The 19,116-nt window shown below is 48.2% G+C and overlaps 1 long non-coding RNA gene across 8 annotated transcripts in view; it reads left to right on the top strand.

The window, feature by feature from the left end:
- Nucleotides 1–18,047, top strand: part of LOC120093637 (uncharacterized) — a 48,249-nt gene extending 30,202 nt beyond the window's left edge. For all 8 annotated transcript variants that reach the window (XR_010053781.1, XR_010053783.1, XR_010053782.1 and 5 more), the window contains 2 exons: nucleotides 16,405–16,792; nucleotides 18,003–18,047. This is a non-coding gene — a long non-coding RNA (uncharacterized LOC120093637). The remainder of the gene's footprint in view (nucleotides 1–16,404; nucleotides 16,793–18,002) is intronic.
- Nucleotides 18,048–19,116: the final 1,069 nt, after the last annotated feature.

The raw sequence follows: 19,116 nt of genomic DNA on the forward strand, positions 1-19,116 counted from the left end.
ATCCATTTGGCTCAGTGTTCTGATTCAGGCACACGTGATAACGTGATAGAATCTGTGAACTAAGGCTGGGGAATTAGCCAGGAGTACATGCTTCGAGGGGAGAGGGTGAGGGATGCCAGCAAACAGCTGCTTGGTTTTCAGAGAGGAACCGTGAACAGGGAGAATTAGGAGCCCAGGATGCCTCTCTGGGAACTATAGCACACCTCAAAATGGTTCTCACTCTACAGAAAAACAAACAAAAACAAAAAACCCTCACGTGCCATTCATTATACCTGCATTGCAAAATTTTCATATGACCTGAATATTAATTAAGCACCAGAGGGAACAGACTCTTCTGTTCCCTAGGTCGGGACAATCAGAGCAGTGTGTTAGCTGCTTTCGGGTAATTCCTTATTTTCTGTATTTGTTCACTTTGTACCCATCAACATCAAGTGGCACTAAAAATTCTATTAGGAAACTCTCCAGTGTCCCCCATAGACTGTGGGTGTTACCTCTCCAGTGCCCCCCCAGGCTGTGGGTGTTACCTCTCCAGTGCCCCCCCAGGCTGTGGGTGTTACCTCTCCAGTGCCCCCCCAGGCTGTGGGTATTACCTCTCCAGTGCCCCCCCAGGCTGTGGGTATTACCTCTCCAGTGCCCCCCCAGGCTGTGGGTATTACCTCTCCAGTGCCCCCCATAGACCGTGGGTGTTACCTCTCCAGTGTCCCTGATAAACAACTGTGGATGTTACCTCTCCAGTGCCCTGGTAGACTGTAGATGTTACACAGTGAATGACATTCACACTCTTTCTATCTTCAGAGTCTTTTTGTTTCAGCAGAACCCACGTCTTACTGATGACAGAGTAATTATGAGTAGAATCTCTGCGGCAGGTTTCTAGAACAGCGCGTCCAGAAGGGGATATTTTGGAACTTCTGGTAGAACTTGCTAAAAATGTATCACCTTTCTGCTGCTGCCGCCCAGTCCCTGGGAAGGGAGCAGAGGCATTCTACCTGGAGCCCACAGCTATAGCAGAGGAAGGGGTCTCTGCCTGAGGCATCTTGGACATTAAACATGCCTGCTACTTTTCAGGAGGTGTGGGAGATCCTTGTAGCCATAGAAGCCTGGTACAGTCACCGACAAGAGTCAAATCTTTCTTCGCATGTCCACATCTGGCTTTGGTGGCCTTTGACTTTCCTGCCGGAGAAGGTCCTTTGTGCTGGACATCAAACTGATCTAATTATGGCTGATGACAGCAAGAACTAAGGGAATTGGGGGGGGGTGCTAAAAATGACAGGGAAAGTGAAGAATACTCCTCGTTAGTTAGGACTGTAGTTTGGAGGCCAAGAAAGGAGACAAAGCATGGAAGTCCAGCCTTGGGTGTTGCCATCGGTAGGTCGAGCATGTGCCAGTAGTAGACCATGCATCCATGATGTATTTGATCTGCTGGACACAATGCTAGGGCACAAAGGTGGTGGGCAGGGAAGGGCCTGGGAGGAGTTGGGAGAGGGTGAATATGCTCAAAAGACCTTGAATGGAACTCTCAAAGAACTAATGAATACTTTTAATTAAAGAATAAGGATGCTAGGGACGGGGCAGACGCCGTTAATCCTAGCATGCAGGATGTAGAGGCAGGAGAATCTCTGTGAGTTCCAGGACAGCATGACTACATGGAACGTGACCCTGCATCAAAACAAAAACAATAACCCCCCAAAATGATAGGGTTAGAAATGTAGCTTAGTTAGTAGGCTGATTGCCTAGCGTGCAAAACCTGGCTTCAAGCCCTCAAACCTCTGAATGATGCATGTGGTACTGCATGCCACAATCCCAGCATTCAGGAGGAAAAGACGGGGTCAGAAGGTCAAAGTTGTCTTCCGCTGTATAGTGATTTGCAGGTCAGCGCCGGCCACCTGAAAATTTCTGAAATAAAATAAGACCTAAGCTTAGCCCCAAACTCCCCATGGGCTGACTTACTCAGAAGTCTCCCAGTGGGTGTCTCCCCGGGGTTCTGCTGCACTTTGCTGAAGGACGGTGATTGATCTGCCTCTACACTGATGTGAATTTCACAGTCCTTCTGCACCAGCATCCCATCTAGAGGCAAGCACACTCTTTAGTTTCTTAGAAGTTCTTAGAATTCATCGGGACCTTAACAGTTTTGAAGATTCTGGCTAGGTGTCTGGTAAAGTATTTCTCGATTTGGATTCATCTTGTATTTTGCTCATCATTCTAGGTGGGTTCTAGATAGAGAAGAACACAGAAGTCAGGTGGAACCTCCTGTCAAAGCACACACATCCACATGATACATCACCACTGACGCCACCCTGGATCACAGGTTTCTCCTCTCTAATATCTCCCTGACCCCTCCTCTAATGCTGTGGTTCATTTTATCTGTCTGTCTGTCTGTCTGTCTGTCTGTCTATCTGTCTATCTACCTATCCATCCATCCATCCATCCATCCATCCATCCATCCATCCATCCATCCATCCATTTGAAGCAAAAGCCAAGACTGAAGGGGAAGCAAGATCTAAGCCTTGGGGACCAGAGCATCTGTGCAAAGCACTTGGCATCTTTGGGATTCTCCTGAGGGAGAGCCTTCCCTTCCCTTCCGGCGTGTCTGCTGAGGGGTGGTATTTAGATTAGGCCCTGGAGTCTAATCCAATACTGAGCTGTTCCTTCCATCACTCTGGTCAGCAGCACATCAGTGTCTTCAACTCTCCATCTCTCCGTTATGTTCAGCACTTCGAGCTTTGCTGGGCTTGCCCCCATCCCCGTCCTTATCAGGGACAGACATTTTTGAAGTTTTTGCTTAAAAAACAAAAACAGAAAGAGACGTTTACTTACACGTATGTGTATTGGCCTGTGTTGCATTATGTTACCATATGAATACTGCAGCCCACAGAAGAGAGTGGTGGACCCCATGGAGCTGGAATTCATGGTTTTGAGCCGCCCTGTGGGTGCTCTGTATGGGGCTCTCAGGAATCACAGAGCCATCCGTCAAGGCCCTGTTATTATGGTTGTGTTGTATGTTAATTTTTAATTATATTATGTATATTGTGTTTTTTGCCTGCATTTATGTCTGTGTACACTTGCACATCTGGTGTCCGTGAGAGCCACAGGTGGATGTTGGGTCCCTGGGACCTGGAGTTTATGGTTGCAAGCTCCCATGACCTGGCCATCCCTCCAGCCCCACCATCTCCCCGTTTGTTTTTTTTGGGGGGGGGGATGTTGTTTGGTTTTGGGCCAAGGCCTCACTTTCTAGCCCTGGCTACCTGGAACTTACCACATAGACCAGGCTAGCTCGAACCTGGGGCAGTCCTCCTTCCTTGACCACCCGAGTGGTGGTATTACAATCTGTGCTGTACTGAACATGCTGCTGCCATTTCTTTTTTGAAGCATAAACTCCTGCTTCCTATCCCCAGAGCTTTAGACCCAGTTTGTCCAGGGAGGAACCCAAGAACATGCTCACTGATTTTTTTTTTTAAAGATTTATTCATTTATTATATATAAGTACACTGTAGCTGTCTTCAGATACACCAGAAGAGGGCATCGGATCTCTTTACAGATGGTTGTGAGCCACCATGTGGTTGCTGGGAATTGAACTCAGGACCTCTGGAAGAGCAGTCGGGTGCTCTTAACCGCTGAGCCATCTCTCCAGCCCAAATGAGAGTTGTTGTTTTTTTTTTTTTTTTTTTTTTTTTTCCGGAGCTGGGGACCGAACCCAGGACCTTGCGCTTCCTAGGCAAGCGCTCTACCACTGAGCTAAATCCCCAACCCCTACTCACTGATTTTTTTAATAAAGTAAAATGGGGCTCAGAGTCCAGCTTGGGCATAGAGCCCTTGTCTAGCATAGACACAGGCCTGGGTTCAGCCCTCAGCCCTGAAAAACCATCATGCCCTTAATACATGCTTATGGTAAAAGTGAATTCAAACAATGGAAAGGTTTTACACATGCATACATGTGTACACATGTGTGCACACATGCCCACACACTCACACACCTGCACACGCACGCACACATTTGTGATTTTTTTTTTTTTTTTTTTGTATAAAGGAGTGTATGAGTTGCTTGTTCATGCTTTTGTTCCTTTCTCCTACTGGGTTAATCACCTAGTGACATTTTGATTATGATCTCTCTTTTTTCCTTCCAGTTTTTCACAGACAGGGTTTCATATAGCAAGTAGCCTTGAACTCCTGATCCTCCTGCCTCTGCCTCCCAAGTGTTAAGACGGGTGTGTGTCTCTTCATGTTTTTTATTGCCAAGACCAATGCCAGACGAGTGACTCCAAGTAGAGAAGGCGACATTTTAGTGTGTCCATCGTGATGGGGAGGAATCCATCACTTCACAGAGCACAGCTCACACCACAACGGTCAGAAAGCAGGGAGACAACACAGGCTCCCTGCTCTGCTTTATTTGCTTGGCGACCCAGTCTAAGGACTGGTGTGCCACACATTCAGCGTGGACCTTCACTCCATAGCCAACCTTCTCTGCAAATGTCCCCTGAAGCTCTCACCGACACCCAGAAACGTGCTTTACTAACCCCAGGCATTTTTTAGTCCTTTGAACGTTGATAATTAACTATAATGCTTCCTCAAGTTCACACCCAAACAGCTCTCCCTGAACCAAACGTTCCTGGCCCTGAAAAGTCATTGTCCTTCCCACAGTGCATTCCGTCCATCCCCAAGAGTTCTCATAGTCCTAATGGTTCCAGTTACAGTCTGCATCTCCCCTGGGATTCGAGGCAAATTCTTAGCTGTGAGCCCCTATAACACCAAAACCAAGCTCCGCATTCCTGAGACACAGTGGCACAGAGTAACCTTGCCATTCCGAAATGAAGGGGAAGGAAAGGAAAATGGAGCTGAGGCAAACCCCGTGGCCACAAGGCAGGCACTAATCTTGCGTCTGCGTGCCTGGTGCCCTGCTTATGTGGTGCTGAGAAGGAACATCCAGCAGATGTCAACAGCTGGCCTCTGCGGTCTGGACAAGCTCAGCCCACGCGGCCTGTCGCTGGCTGCCTCTGTTTGCTGTCTGTGTGGTGACAGACTTTCTCACACTCTTGGCCTTTCAACATCCTGGGGCTTCACCCTTAGAGCTTCACACATCCTTCCTGGGAGCTGTCTTTAAGGACTCACATCTGGTCGTGTGCAGCCTGGATTCCCAGGCCTTCCTTTGACATCTGTGTGGAAGCCTCCATGACCCGATAGCTTTTACACTATGTGGCTGAAAAACCAACACCACACAAACAGCCCTAAAGCCTGCCACCAGCTCCAGTCATGGCCTGATCCCCGATACTCCCCACACCATTGTTGCCATGGCCCAACATGGTGGGTGAACATGGAGAAATATTCTGTGTAATGCTGTATGAGCAGGCCACCCTAGAGTTCTCCTTTCAAAGCAAAGCCTTTCCAGTGATTCTCCAACTTTATGCACATAGCCTGCCCAGTTCCCAGAGGCCTTCAAGGCATCTCCTCTCCCCAGTGAAAGGACTTGCCTTCTTCAATCTCGGCACACTTCTTCCTCTAAGTCTTTCAGGTCTTTCTGCTCCGCCTTTTAAGAGAATCTCATGTCTCTGGCTCAAAGCAGCTTGTGATCAGAACACCACAGCCTGGGTGCTGGATTGCCTTAAAATCTCCTCTGCCAGATCGATTATCCCATCAGCTTTAAACTCAGCCTCCCTAGCCCACCAATGCTAACCCCAAGCTCCTCGAAAGGCTCAAGACGGAGATAAACCACAGCAAACTCTTGGCCATGATCTTGTGCCACATCCTCTATGGAGTCCAATTCTCAATTTGAATTTCTACGTCACGAAGAACCATCTTCACTGTCCACACTTCTAATGATATTATGTTCTTCTGAGTGGGCACCAAAACTTAGAGCTTTCCAAGGCTTCTATGACCTCCTACTCCAAATGCTTCTGAATTTCTCCCACAAACCAGTTCTAAGGGCTTCTGACCCACAATGCAGCCATAAAGATCTCACATTATGAAACACAAAAAGCACCCATTTTCTGTTAGTTTTTTGTTACTGTGACAATTACTAGACAGAAACAACTTTAAGTTGTTTAAAGGGTGAGGGTTTTTTTAAGTTCATAGTTGTTTATTAGCTATATATGGCTAATAATCGATTTCTTATTGATTTCTAAGGGTTATCTGTATGTTAAACAAAACATGCATCTGTGTGCTCTGATCATACACATTGTCTCTGTTTCTATCTGTCATCCTCCCCAGAGGCATGTTAGTGTGTAGTATGAGTGTGTGTGTGTGTGTGTGTGTGTGTATTCTGTGTTGGGGATGAAACTGCCAACACCCACAGACTCTGAATACATCTAAATGTATTCAGGTATCCCAGGTAACTCCAATGACTTACAGGTTAAAGAATCATTACGAGGGAAGTTTATGTCAATCAAATGTAACATATCCTGTATGTGAACCTTCAGTTGTAGATACAGATAACAGCAGCCTACCATATGTGGCCCAAGGCTGACAATAAAATCCACTCAAAGTCATCTTTGCTATTGCACTGCCTTATTTAACAATTGTCTAATGAGCATTGTTTAAGGGGCAAGGCAAGGTACCTGCTACCAGGTACATCAGCAGCACACTGAGCAGTTGTACACTGACTGGTGCTCTCTTCCCACCATTCTCTGGGCTCAGAGATAGAATAGACTAAAATAAACACCGAAGTGGGTTATCTTGGCATAGTGTCTGTCATAGGGCCTGTGGCCTTTTTATCAACAATGATCAGAATCTGATTGTCTTGAGAGCAAACAGGTGTGTGTGGGGGTCCATTTCTCATACCTTCCATGGGGCCATAGGGTAGGGAATAGGAGCCTATGTGTTTAGCCCCAAAGAGGATTGGAGGAGGTCAGCAGAGGAAACGGGAGGAGGGCAACATGAGGGCACACAGGGAATGAGCACATGCAGGCGAAAGGGATGTGAAGGAGAAGGAAGATCTCCAAAGACCCTGGTCCTGGAGCGTCACAGCACAGTCCTGGTCAGTGAAAGAACCGAAGAGAAGCTGGAGTGGAGTAGAGGAGCAACCTCTCCACTTCATAGTCTCTAGGGTGGGTGCAGGGGCTGACTGTAGGGTGGGTGGAGGGGCTGACTGTAGGGAGGGTGCAGGGCTGACTGTAGGGAGGGTGGAGGGGCTGACTGTAGGGTGGGTGGAGGGGCTGACTGTAGGGAGGGTGGAGGGGCTGACTGTAGGGAGGGTGGAGGGGCTGACTGTAGGGTGGGTGCAGGGCTGACTGTAGGGAGGGTGGAGGGGCTGACTGTAGGGAGGGTGGAGGGGCTGACTGTAGGGAGGGTGCAGGGACTGACTGTAGGGAGGGTGAGGGGCTGACTGTAGGGAGGGTGCAGGGGCTGACTGTAGGGAGGGTGCAGGGGCTGACTGTAGGGTGGGTGGAGAGGCTGACTGTAGGGTGGTGGAGGGGCTGACTGTAGGGTGGGTGGAGAGGCTGACTGTAGGGTGGGTGCAGGGGCTGACTGTAGGGTGGGTGGAGAGGCTGACTGTAGGGTGGGTGCAGGGGCTGACTGTAGGGTGGGTGCAGGGGCTGACTGTAGGGAGGTGGAGGGGCTGACTGTAGGGAGGGTGGAGGGGCTGACTGTAGGGAGGGTGGAGGGGCTGACTGTAGGGAGGGTGGAGGGACTGACTGTAGGGAGGGTGGAGGGGCTGACTGTAGGGAGGGTGGAGGGGCTGACTGTAGGGAGGGTGGAGGGGCTGACTGTAGGGAGGGTGGAGGGGCTGACTGTAGGGAGAGTGGAGGGGCTGACTGTAGGGAGGGTGGAGGGGCTGACTGTAGGGTGGGTGCAGGGCTGACTGTAGGGAGGGTGGAGGGGCTGACTGTAGGGTGGGTGCAGGGGCTGACTGTAGGGAGGGTGGAGGGGCTGACTATAGGGAGGGTGGAGGGGCTGACTGTAGGGAGGGTGGAGGGGCTGACTATAGGGAGGGTGGAGGGGCTGACTGTAGGGTGGTGGAGGGGCTGACTGTAGGGTGGGTGGAGAGGCTGACTGTAGGGTGGTGGAGGGGCTGACTGTAGGGTGGGTGCAGGGGCTGACTGTAGGGTGGGTGCAGGGGCTGACTGTAGGGTGGGTGCAGGGGCTGACTGTAGGGTAGGTGGAGAGGCTGACTGTAGGGAGGTGGAGGGGCTGACTGTAGGGAGGGTGGAGGGGCTGACTGTAGGGTGGGTACAGGGCTGACTGTAGGGTGGGTGGGAGAGGCTGACTGTAGGGTGGGTGGGAGGGCTGACGATGCTATTCAGTGCAAGGTGAGATCTCCAACACACACCACACACACAGACATACATAAACACATAGACACACACACCACGGTCAATTCTGAGAGAAACTGCCTATGGGGGAACAACCAATACCTGCCCACAGCATTCAGATTTAGCAGAAGAGACCAATAAGCCAAAAAGCCAAAAGAAGGCAACAACATTACATACTAACATGAAAATGTCTGAGGAGGGGCTGGAGAGATGGCTCAGCGGTTAAGAGCACTGACTGCTCTTCCAGAGGTCCTGAGTTCAATTCCCAGCAACCACATGGCGGCTCACAACCATCTGTAATGAGACCTGATACTCCAGCTACAGGGTACTTATATATAATAAATAAATAAACCTTAAAAAAAAAAAAGAAAATGTCTGAGGAGGAGATGCTATAAAAAGGAAAGAAGATGGAGTGTTGCACACCTTAAGTCCCAGTACTCCAAAGCTCAGAATAGCCAGATCTCTAAGTTTCAGCCCAGCCTGGTCTACACAGAGAATTCCAAGCCAGACAAGGCTGCATAGTGAGACCTTGTCAAAAACAAAATAAATAAATAAATAAATAAATAAATAAATAAGAAAGAGTTTAAAAAGTAGTTAGTCATTTTTAAACTGGGAGAAATTAATAAAACAAAAAACAAAAACAAAAACCCAGGGATCATCCAGATGTTATTCCCTTGGGGTAGAGAACACGGCATAGAGCCATCACTTTTCTATGTGCATGGGTGCTTTGCCCACATGCGTGTCCCCGTATCCAGGGCTGGTACCCTTGAAGGTCAGGGAAAGGTGTTAGGCCCCCTGGGACTGGAGGTTCAGAGAGTTGTGAGCCACCATGGGGTGGCGGCTCTGTGTGTGTGTGTGTGTGTGTGTGTGTGTGTGTGTGTGTGTGTGTGTGTAGAACTTTAGTGTAAAAAGCCATCTTATCTGTAGTCTAAAGTCAGCAGACAAGAGGGAGCTGGGAGCACTGGGATTGGGAAAACCTTATTTGGGTAAAATCCTAAGGTCTTTACTGAGGAAGGACAGCAGAAGTTGACACCACAGTGGGCAAGCTGGACTTCTCAGCTACAGCCTGCCTGTCACGTGGTCCTGCAGGAGAACAGACAAAGCAATCTAAGATGAAATGGATCTCTCTGTACTTTTCCAGCTTTGTGCTGAGTGAGGCTGATTTTGAAGACAAGGATGTCAGCATTTATACTGGTGAGTTCAGGTTCCTATGGCTTTGGTTTCCAGAAGGACCTGACTTATTTATACTACAGTGTGAGAGGCAAAATGGGGGCCCTTGAGCCATAATAGTTATCTCATGATTCAGCTGCTTTTACACACACACACACACACACACACACACACACACACACACACACACAGTGGGGGAAGTCAATTTCAAAGGCCATGTTTTTGTTTACCTTAGAAAATAACTTATTGTTCTTATAGCCCATCCATCTTTCTATTCTGTCGTAATATGTGTTCTTAAAGTTCTTTTTCTTAGTATTAATTGAAACTAAGAAAACAGTACACACATTTTGAGGCAAGGTGTCACTGTATGGGCCAGGCTGGCCTAGGACCCTCTGTCCTCCTGCCTCAGCGTCTGATTTCTGAGGTTGTAGGCTTGGACACACGTGGCTCAGAGGCTGACTTTAGCCCTCTTTCTTTTCTTTTTCCCAAAAGTGACTGCAATGACAATCTTGTTCCTTTAACCTACTGTTTAAGCCCGTTTGAAAGCTTCGCCCTGAACAGTGCATGGCATAGCTCTTATTATGTGTGAGGGCTTCCTTCTGTAATTTGTTCTCTTCATTCAGATGATAATTTTGAAATTTGCAGTCCCTGCTTTGTGAGCTAGGGATACAGATGGCTCAGCTCCTACCCAGCTTGGTGAAGCTCTCACTCCATCCCCAAAACTTTAAACAACAACCACAAAAAAGATGTATTTCTTACTTTTGTGTGTGCTACTTTGCACTTTAACATTCAAACGATTCCATTCCTTCATCATCAACAGATATCTGGGTTGTTTTGATTTTCTACACAATGCAGCAAAGCAGCCCCTCATACAGTCCTCTTGTGAGAATGTCTTTCTAGAGTTCAGGGCAAGTGCTGACCTATAAGATACATACACCACCACTGTTGTTATAAGATACATACACCGCCACCGTCGTTATAAGATACATACACCGCCACCGTCGTTATAAGATACATACACCGCCACCGTCGTTATAAGATACATACACCGCCACCATCGTTATAAGATACATACACCACCATCATTATAAGATACATACACCACCACCGTCGTTAGATGCTGCCAACCGAGTCTCCACAGTGGATGGTGACAATGTCCTCCCCTCTAGCGGCAGGATTGATTGAATTCTTTCCCCTGGAGTCTGATAAAAATATACCTCGTCTGGGACCTGAAGATGGCTCAGACGACCTGGATTTGAATCTTGGAACTCACTGAAAAGCCAGATGCAGTGGCCCACATGTGTAATCCCAGAAATCCAGCAGTGAGATGGGACGGGTAGATCAGAGAATCATAAAAAAGGAAACCCGAAGTCAGCAAGGAGGAAGGGAGAATGGACTGCAAGGTTGTCCTGTGCTCTCTCCATAAGCAAGTGCCCTCTCTGTCTGTCTGTCTGTCTGTCTGTCTCTGTCTCTCTGTCTCTGTGTCTCTGTCTCTGTGTGTGTGTGTGTGTGTGTGTGTGTGTCCGTCCCTCTCTGGATTAGTTAATTAGTGAGAAAGTGTGTGACTGGTCTTAGACCTCCTGTCTTCTCCCACCTTTCTGTGTTCAAGAACTACTTCTCTGGATCTAGAAGCGAAAGCCCACCAAGGAGTCCTTCAGTCCTACCTCCCCACACTCTTGTTGATCCTTGAGACCTTGGTAACTTGCTGCCTGGGGCCTGTAATGGATGGTGTCCCAGACCGCTTGGTTAAACCTCTCAGTTTGACTTTCTGCTGACTGGATAAAAGCAAGTGGAGACTTGCTTTTGCTCACTCCTGCACTCTAACATCACTCCATCTTGCCTGGGAAGAGTACTCTTACCGAACATGATTGGCATCACCTAGGTCTGACCCTGGGTTACCCGAGGTCAAAGCTGCTGTGTGGTTTCTCATGCGTTCGCTGACAGATGGTGATCTGAGCACCTGGACGAGAGCCAGCAAAGGTGGAGATACGCTGCCGCCTGCAGAGGTGGCTCAGCTACTTCTCTATCGCTGTGATAAAACACCATAGCCAAGGAAACCAATAGAAGAAAGAGTTTGTTTGGGCTCACAGTTTCAGAGGGATGGCAGTCAGTAATGGTAGGGCAGAGGCAGTAGGGGCAGCCACACAGCCAGGGTGGCAAGTGGAGGTTACCTCTTCAACTATAAGCAGGAAACAGAATGAACTGGGGATGGTTTGTGGCTTCGAAAGCCCAAAGCCCGCCTCCAATGACTTGCTTCCTCCAGGAAGTCCTCCAGCATCTCCTAAACACACCCAAATGAAACCACCACCTGGGACCAAGTATTCTGAGCCTATCAAACCACCAGGAAGGCATGTAGTTCCTCTTTATCCTACCAGTCCTTCCAACTGGTCTGGGCAGTAGGTACTATGTTTAGATAGGGTTCGTGTGACAGAGCAGGAAGCCCTGAGGAAATGCAGATTAACCTGCCCAGGCAAAGGTAGGATTTTAGCCTGCATCCTTCTATCAAAATACCTTTGATAACTACAGCTGTCCTTGCTATCTCAAAGGGTGGATCCAGGTCTCCCATGGACTACCCAAATCCTCCCATTCTCGTCCCTCACATGGGATCCTGTTTGCACACAACAATTGTGTCTTTCCACGAACTCGAAATCATCTCACTTCTAGATTAGTTCTAACACTTAATCTAATGCCACCACTGTGGACATAACTGTCACACTGCAAGGGGAAAAAAATGCTTGCACATGTTCAGTACAAATTCGGTTTTTTCATCTTGATACTCTGTGTGACATCTTGCCATGTAGCTCAGACCAGCCTCAAGCTTGTGATCCTCCACCATTAGCTCCCAGATGCTAGGGACAAATGTGTGTGTGCCACACTCCAGATGTGTGCTCTCTCTCCACAGAGGGTTGGGTTTGTAGACGTAGAACTCATACACTGGGAAAGCCAGCGTTCTCATGTCTCTGTGATTTGTCAGGGGTTCCAGAGTGGAGCTGTAGTTAAGAGGACCCTTTGATTAAGCCCCAAGAGGAGCCACTGGGGTAACAGTGAGTGACAGGATTTGCTGAAAAAATTCTGCCCCTGGAATCTACTGTGGCAGGAGAGATCTGGCTTCTGAAAGTTATCCTCTGGACTCAGACCTGTGCAGCAGTGTAGACACATGCACCCATACACACATACACACACATGCATGCACGCACACATGCACACACACATGTACACACACATGTACACATGCATACAAATGATGAATGAAAGTTTAAAAAAGGTAAAGGCACCAGTGAAGAACATGGAAAGCCAGTGTTTCCGGATGGGATCTAGGAGGCAGTTGGGTCTTTTCTTGCTGGTGCAAGCAGAGTTTGCTCAGAGGTGTGAGGTAGAAAGAGTAGAGTCCATCTAGGGAAACTCGAATGTCTGAGGCAAGAGGAAGCCGTAGGAGTGAAGTCAAACAGAATCAGGGAAACAGGCCTGGATTCAGCCCCTGAGGGGTGTGAGTAACAGCAGAGGGAAGGGGAGGATGAGTCAGAGTCCTCAGGGGCTTTGGGGTGGAGAGTCATGTGAGGGAAGCAGCCAGGAGACTAGAGCTGGGATAAGGGAACATGGCAGTCAGGCTAGGCTACAAAGCTCTCCTGAGAGCCTCAGAAGCTTCCCGTTGACTCACACTGCCTTGCACTCCTGGTCCTGCTGTCCTTGTAGCCTTGACTGCCAGCAAGGACGCTATGAATCACAGAGGAACAACTCCAGCCACTCTTGGGGGACTAGGGGATGTGCCTGGGCTCCAGGCATCCTGTAGCCAGGCCTGGTCGGTAGTTCTGACTCTTCCCTCCCTTCTCTTGACCTCTCTCTTCGTCCCTAGTTCTTCTCCAAATTATGTAAACCCCATTTTTAGGGTAGTTTCCTCACCTCATAATTCACATAATGAACCTTGACTAATATGCATGTTGAGATCATTTACTATATAAAAATGACAAGGCCTCAAAGAATGAAAAAAGCACAATTAATTTTTTAAAAAGTGTCTGGAGGAAAGGCTGGCAATGTTCACAGCGCTGACTTTAAATCTGAGGCCCTCAGGCTGGCTTGTATCACCTCTCTGTTTTCCCTTCCTTCCTCCACCCCTTCCTCACATCTTTTCTTAGCCTACACGCCCATTTCCCTCTCTCTCCAGATTAGAGACTCTATGTAAGCATTGTCTCATTCGCTGTCACATTCCTCTTTGCCAAAAGGAAGTGTCAACCCAGCGCCAAAATTCCCAGAGGGAGCAATTAGTTCAGGCTGGCTGGGGAGAGCTCACAGTCTTGGGGGAGGTGCTGGCGCTTGTCTGGTGCCTAGATGACAGAACGGGAAGCTCGGGTACAAGCTAGAACAGGCAGCATTAATCTGCAGTGTGTGCCAAGCACGGGGTTAAGAGCTGTGTGTCATCCCACTCGTCCTTCCATCCGCTGTGTGAAGCAAATGGTAGTACATGTTCATTTCACAGGTGGGGAGGCTGGGAGGGAGTAACCAGAAAGCCTATTGCTGGGATCCCCTACTAAAATCTGCGTAAGGGGTATGTATGTACGGTCAGGGTTGGCCTGCCCTAGAATTTCAATGTTTAAGGGATTATTATTTTTAAAGATTTATTTATTTATTATTCAGAGGGCATCAGACCCCATTACAGATGGTTGTGGGCCACCATGTGGTTGCTAGAATTTGAACTCAGGACCTTGGGAAGAGCAGTCAGTGCTCTTAACCACTGAGCCATCTCTCTAGCCGGGATTATTTTTAAGAACAGTTAACTCCCAAACCTCATCTGGTTCTTGAATATGTAGAGGAAAAAAAAAAAGGAAAGTGGGAGGAATTCGTGTGTGTGTGTGTGTGTGTGTGAGTGTGTGTGAGTGTGTGTGTGAGTGTGTGTGAGTGTGTGTGTAAGTGCGAGTGTGTGTGTGAGTGTGTGTGAGAGTGTGTGTGTGAGTGTGTGTGTGTGTGTGTGTGTGTGTGGTCTGCCGTCCTCCTGGAGGTCTAAGCAGAGTCCGGACATCTGGTCTGGCTGGGACTGCCAGCTTGTTACAGCTTGCTTGTAGAAGAGAGTTGAGGTTTGGGCAGTCAGCACAGGGCAGACAGACAAGGTCCTGGATCATCAGTTACTGTGGCAGTGACACCACCAGAAGCAGAGACAGCAGAGGCGGGGTGAGACTGGCTGACCAGTGGGGGTCCAAGGTCCAGCGATGAATGCTTCAGGAGAGAGAACTCTCCCCTAAGTGTTACAGCTCAGTAAAAACAGATACTCTCAGACGATTCTCAGTGAAATAACTTGTGTACTTTACTCCATATAGAGACTTTATAAACATTGAGGAGTGGGGTGGGATTTAGGGATGGGTGCTTCCTATTGGCTCAATTTGAGATGTTAGTGATGCTCTGTTTGCATGGGGAAGGACTCCAGATATTTCCTTATGACTGACTGCCCAGGGTCCTCTCAGTGGGGTGTCATGGTTAAGTGTTGCAGAGCAGGTACACAAATGGGTTGGAAGCAGCTCTACTCCTGCTGATCTCAAGTCTCTGAGATTCCTGGTATCTGAGCTTGCCTTGTGCGTGCGTGCGTGCATGCACTCTTCTATGTTGTGTATGTATGTGTGTTAAGGATGATAGTGGCAAGCTTTGTATAACTTGGTTTTCTTCTGAGAGAAGAGAAGCAGTAAGTGGAAAGGAAGGAAGACTGGAGGGGTTGCATAACCTAGCACAGGGCAGCTGAAGTAGCTAAGGGATGTCTCCAAAATATAAACGAGAAACCTCTGGAGAACAGCAATGTTCACTCTGAAGTCGCCTGGTTTTCTTCCATGTAAATGTCTCTATCTCCCTGAGTCTTAGTAAACACCAAGTCTACTCCACACAGAAAGATGTATCAGTGTGAATTCACGGAAAACAAGAAAATGGCTCAGTAGTGTGCATTTGGCTTTCTGTTTGGTTGGATATATTCTCTCTCTCTCTCTCTCTCTCTCTCTCTCTCTCTCTCTCTCTCTCTCTCTCTGGTCTGGTGCCCAGGCTTCCTGGGAACATGTAGAAATCTTAGGGCAAGGGAACAGACATTTTAGATGATTTTCTCTGGATTACAGGAAGCCAGAAGGCTTCTCCCGACACTTCGTCAGTCTAGGGATCTGCATGTGGATGAGTGGGACAGGAAGACAGGGAAAGGGAAGGAGCCTCTTTGCTCTGCAGTCTAAAAATCTCCCCACAGCTGGAAGGCAAGAATTTGAGCATAATTATCATTTGCTGTGAAGGCTTTGCTGTAGGCACAGTATTTCTTTTGTATGGAGATATTTCAAACAAGAATATACAGATACCAAATACTCTAAGCCTTGGAGTCCTGTTCCTTTGCTGTAAACCTGCCATGTTCTGACACCTCATGGGCATGACTGTGAACTCCATTTATAGTAAAGGATGAGTCTCCATCTCTTAGAACAGCGGTTCTCAACCTACGGGTTGGGATCCCTTTGGGGCTCAAATGACACCTCCCTTTCACAGGAGTCACCTAGGACCACCAGAAAACACAGAGATTTACATTATAACTCATAGTTAAAATTACAGTTATGAAGTAGCAATGAAAATAATTTTATGCTCGTGGGGTCATCATAACATAAAGAACTATATTAAAGGCTCACAGCATTAGGAAAGTTCAGAACAATGTGAGTGACCCGTGTTACCTTATCAGATTTAACTCCATCCAAATCGTCAAGAACTATCTGATGATCTCATTTCCCAAAAAGAGACATCCACCCTTCAGAAGCAAAGCCCTTCAGGAACCCTTTTGAGGTGTAACTCAGATGTGGTTAGCATAGCATCCCCACTAAGACAGTTAGGACAGCTCTCATGTTTGGTTGTATACTAACTACCCTTTTGCTAAACACCTCTCTCTATGAAGGCCCATGTTTAAATCAACGTTAAAATCTCCTCTCAATAAACTCCAACTCAAGCTGGAGTTTCCTTTTCTGCAACAAAATCAACTCTTGTTTCTCCTGTGTAGAGATCTATGCCCAAAACCCCTCAGGTCACTCCAGGCACAAGTGTGCACCATCTCCAGTTCACACCACCTCTGCTGACAAGTGGAGGATGAGCTAGAGGAACCTAAGGAAAGCCCAGGAGTGGGCCGGCTGGAGGGCGGAGGCCGAAGAGAAGCACCCAGCTGGAGGGCAGAAGCCAAGGAGGAGCACCCAGCTGGAGGGCGGAGGCCGAGGAGGAGCACCCATCCGGAGGGCGGAGGCCGAGGAGGAGCACCCATCCGGAGGGCGGAGGCCGAGGAGGAGCACCCATCCGGAGGGCGGAGGCCGAGGAGGAGCACCGGAAAAGTTGAGGTGGCAGAAAGCTGCTCTGCTCATAGAATTCTGGGACTCACACTGCACAGATCACAGGAGGTGAGAACAACATGGGAAGGCCTCTAATTTAGTGTCACAGAAAAAGCCCTATGTAGTGGATCCTTTTGAAATCTCCTGTCCTTTGGATGTCTTTCAATGACATTTGGAAGTGAAGCTTTTGAAAACAGACCACAGAGTGTTTAGAAGCACCAGCCTCAAAGGGTTTGTGTAGCATGGACCAAGGTACCCTCCACCTGACACCCTCCTCACATCTCTTCCCAAACCCCACACAGGGCCTGTCCCCCTCTGACCCTCCAAATCCCAATCTGAATTAAAAGGAAAACAGAAACAGCTCCATTTGATCAGGGACTTGATTTTGACTTCTAAAAATAGTTTGTCCTTTAAGAATTTCCTAGAATGCAACCCTAAGTGTTAATAATGTTCAAATCCGTAAGTGTTTGCTGGGCTCAGAGCATTCCAGGCGCGGGAGGAGGCTACCCTGTTAAATAAAGGTTACCTGAGACAATTGTTTTAGACTCAGCTCCTGCCTCAAAGACAAGGCTGAATACCAAAACGGGGTTACTGTCACCAAATGTCACCAAGTGTCACAAGCTGGAACTGAGCTGTTTATCTGATCTTCTGAGACAAGAGACAGATTTCTCAAACAGGCCAGTTGCATCTGCCTCAATCCCCACACCAAACCTGATCCTGAGGACCTGGTGGCGTTTACTAGATCACTCCCTGTTATTCCAACTCTGATCCTGTCTTCCTGTCTGTGAGTAAACTCAATGACAATCTCCATTCTGTTCTTGCTTCTGTCCATACCGGGCTCTAAGGCACTCTCTTCCACAATGAGCTTTCTCTTGGCTCCTTTTCTTGTTGAAATGGTTTGTTGCTGTTCCTTTTGAGACAAAGTCTCCTCACATGGTTTAAGCTCACTAGGTCTTCTAGCCTACCATCAAAGTCATGATCGTCCTGTCTCAGTTTCTTGAGGGCTATAGTCCCAGCCTTGTGTCACTGTGTTCAACATGAACTCATTGTTGATGGTGTTCAGTAAATATGAACTTGCTGAGAGAAATTTTTTTCTCTTTCTGAACGAAACTAAAGAGAGCCCTGTCATGTTTCTCAAAAGAGGCCAGCTGCTCCACAGAGAAGGGTGGGCACCATCAGCTGACAGCATACCCAAAGTTGAGTGATATCAAATGTAATTTTCCAACTTAATTCAGCCAGAAGCCCACAAATACTCCTTTCCAACCACCCTTTATGACAGAAAATAAAATCGTGTGACTTGAAACAATGAAGACATCCTGCAAAACAATGTAGGGTTTTGTTGCAAAAAAGTGACTCCTGGAAAGGCAGTTAGGAGCAAAAAAAGGACCAAGAGCTGTTCCTCCCATCCTGGGAACTGCAGTAGAGAGGCAAGCAGGGGTTGGGGCTGGCGGTTGGGGTCGGGGTGGGAGGTGGGAGGCTGGCGGTTGGGGTCGGGGTGGGGGGCTGCTGCCTAGGAAACGGGGACAGGTCTTGCCTGCCCATGGAAGCTCCCCTGGGACCTGTACCTGCTCAGAAACAGCTCCACTGCGCTGCAGGGACAGCCACTGGCTGCTCAGTCTCAAAGGTGGCCTTCCAGGCCCTAGAAACACCATCACCTTTTCAGTTTCTGAGAATTGCACCAGCCTGAGTCTACTTCAATAATGTTGTGGTTTGAAGGAGAACGGCTCCCACAGGCTCACTGATTTGAATGTTTGGTGACCAGGAAGTTTTAGGAAGGGTGTCACTGGGGTTAGCTTTGGGGTTTTTTAAAAAGCCCAAGCCAGGCCCAGGGGCTCCCTCTTTCTGCTGCTTACAGATCTGGATATAGAACTCTCAGCTACCCTTCAGCTACCCTGCCCGCCTGCTGCCCTGGTCCTGCCATGATGATAATGGACTGACCCTCTGACACTGTAAGCCAGCCCCAATTACACGCCTCCTTTTATCAGTGCCATGGCCATGGTGTTTCTTCAGGCAGCAGGACACTGACTACAACAGGTAGCATTAGGTAGGTTTGGGGTGTGCTTGATTCCCTCAAGTGTGGGTGAGGAGCTAGCTTTGGATTAGTCATATCCTAAAGGTCACAACCCCACAGATTTATCATCTGTGAGATGCTTTTGGACTACCTACTGTGGATGGGGTTCTTCCCCTCCCCCTCCTCTTCTCACTTCTTTTCACCCAAAATTCCCCTTCATTTTTTTTCCCTATCCTCAACTCAGCCCCTCAACTCAGCCCCAGGCCTCCCTTTGCACAATACAAGATAGCTTGGCTAAAGAGCCCAATCGAATTCTTAGACTAAAGCTACCAGCTCCCCACGTCACTGGGGAAGTAGCATAGTCATTTAAAAGGATGTCCCC

Source organism: Rattus norvegicus, chromosome 7 (assembly GCF_036323735.1).
Source record: "Rattus norvegicus strain BN/NHsdMcwi chromosome 7, GRCr8, whole genome shotgun sequence".
Lineage (NCBI taxonomy): Eukaryota > Metazoa > Chordata > Mammalia > Rodentia > Muridae > Rattus > Rattus norvegicus.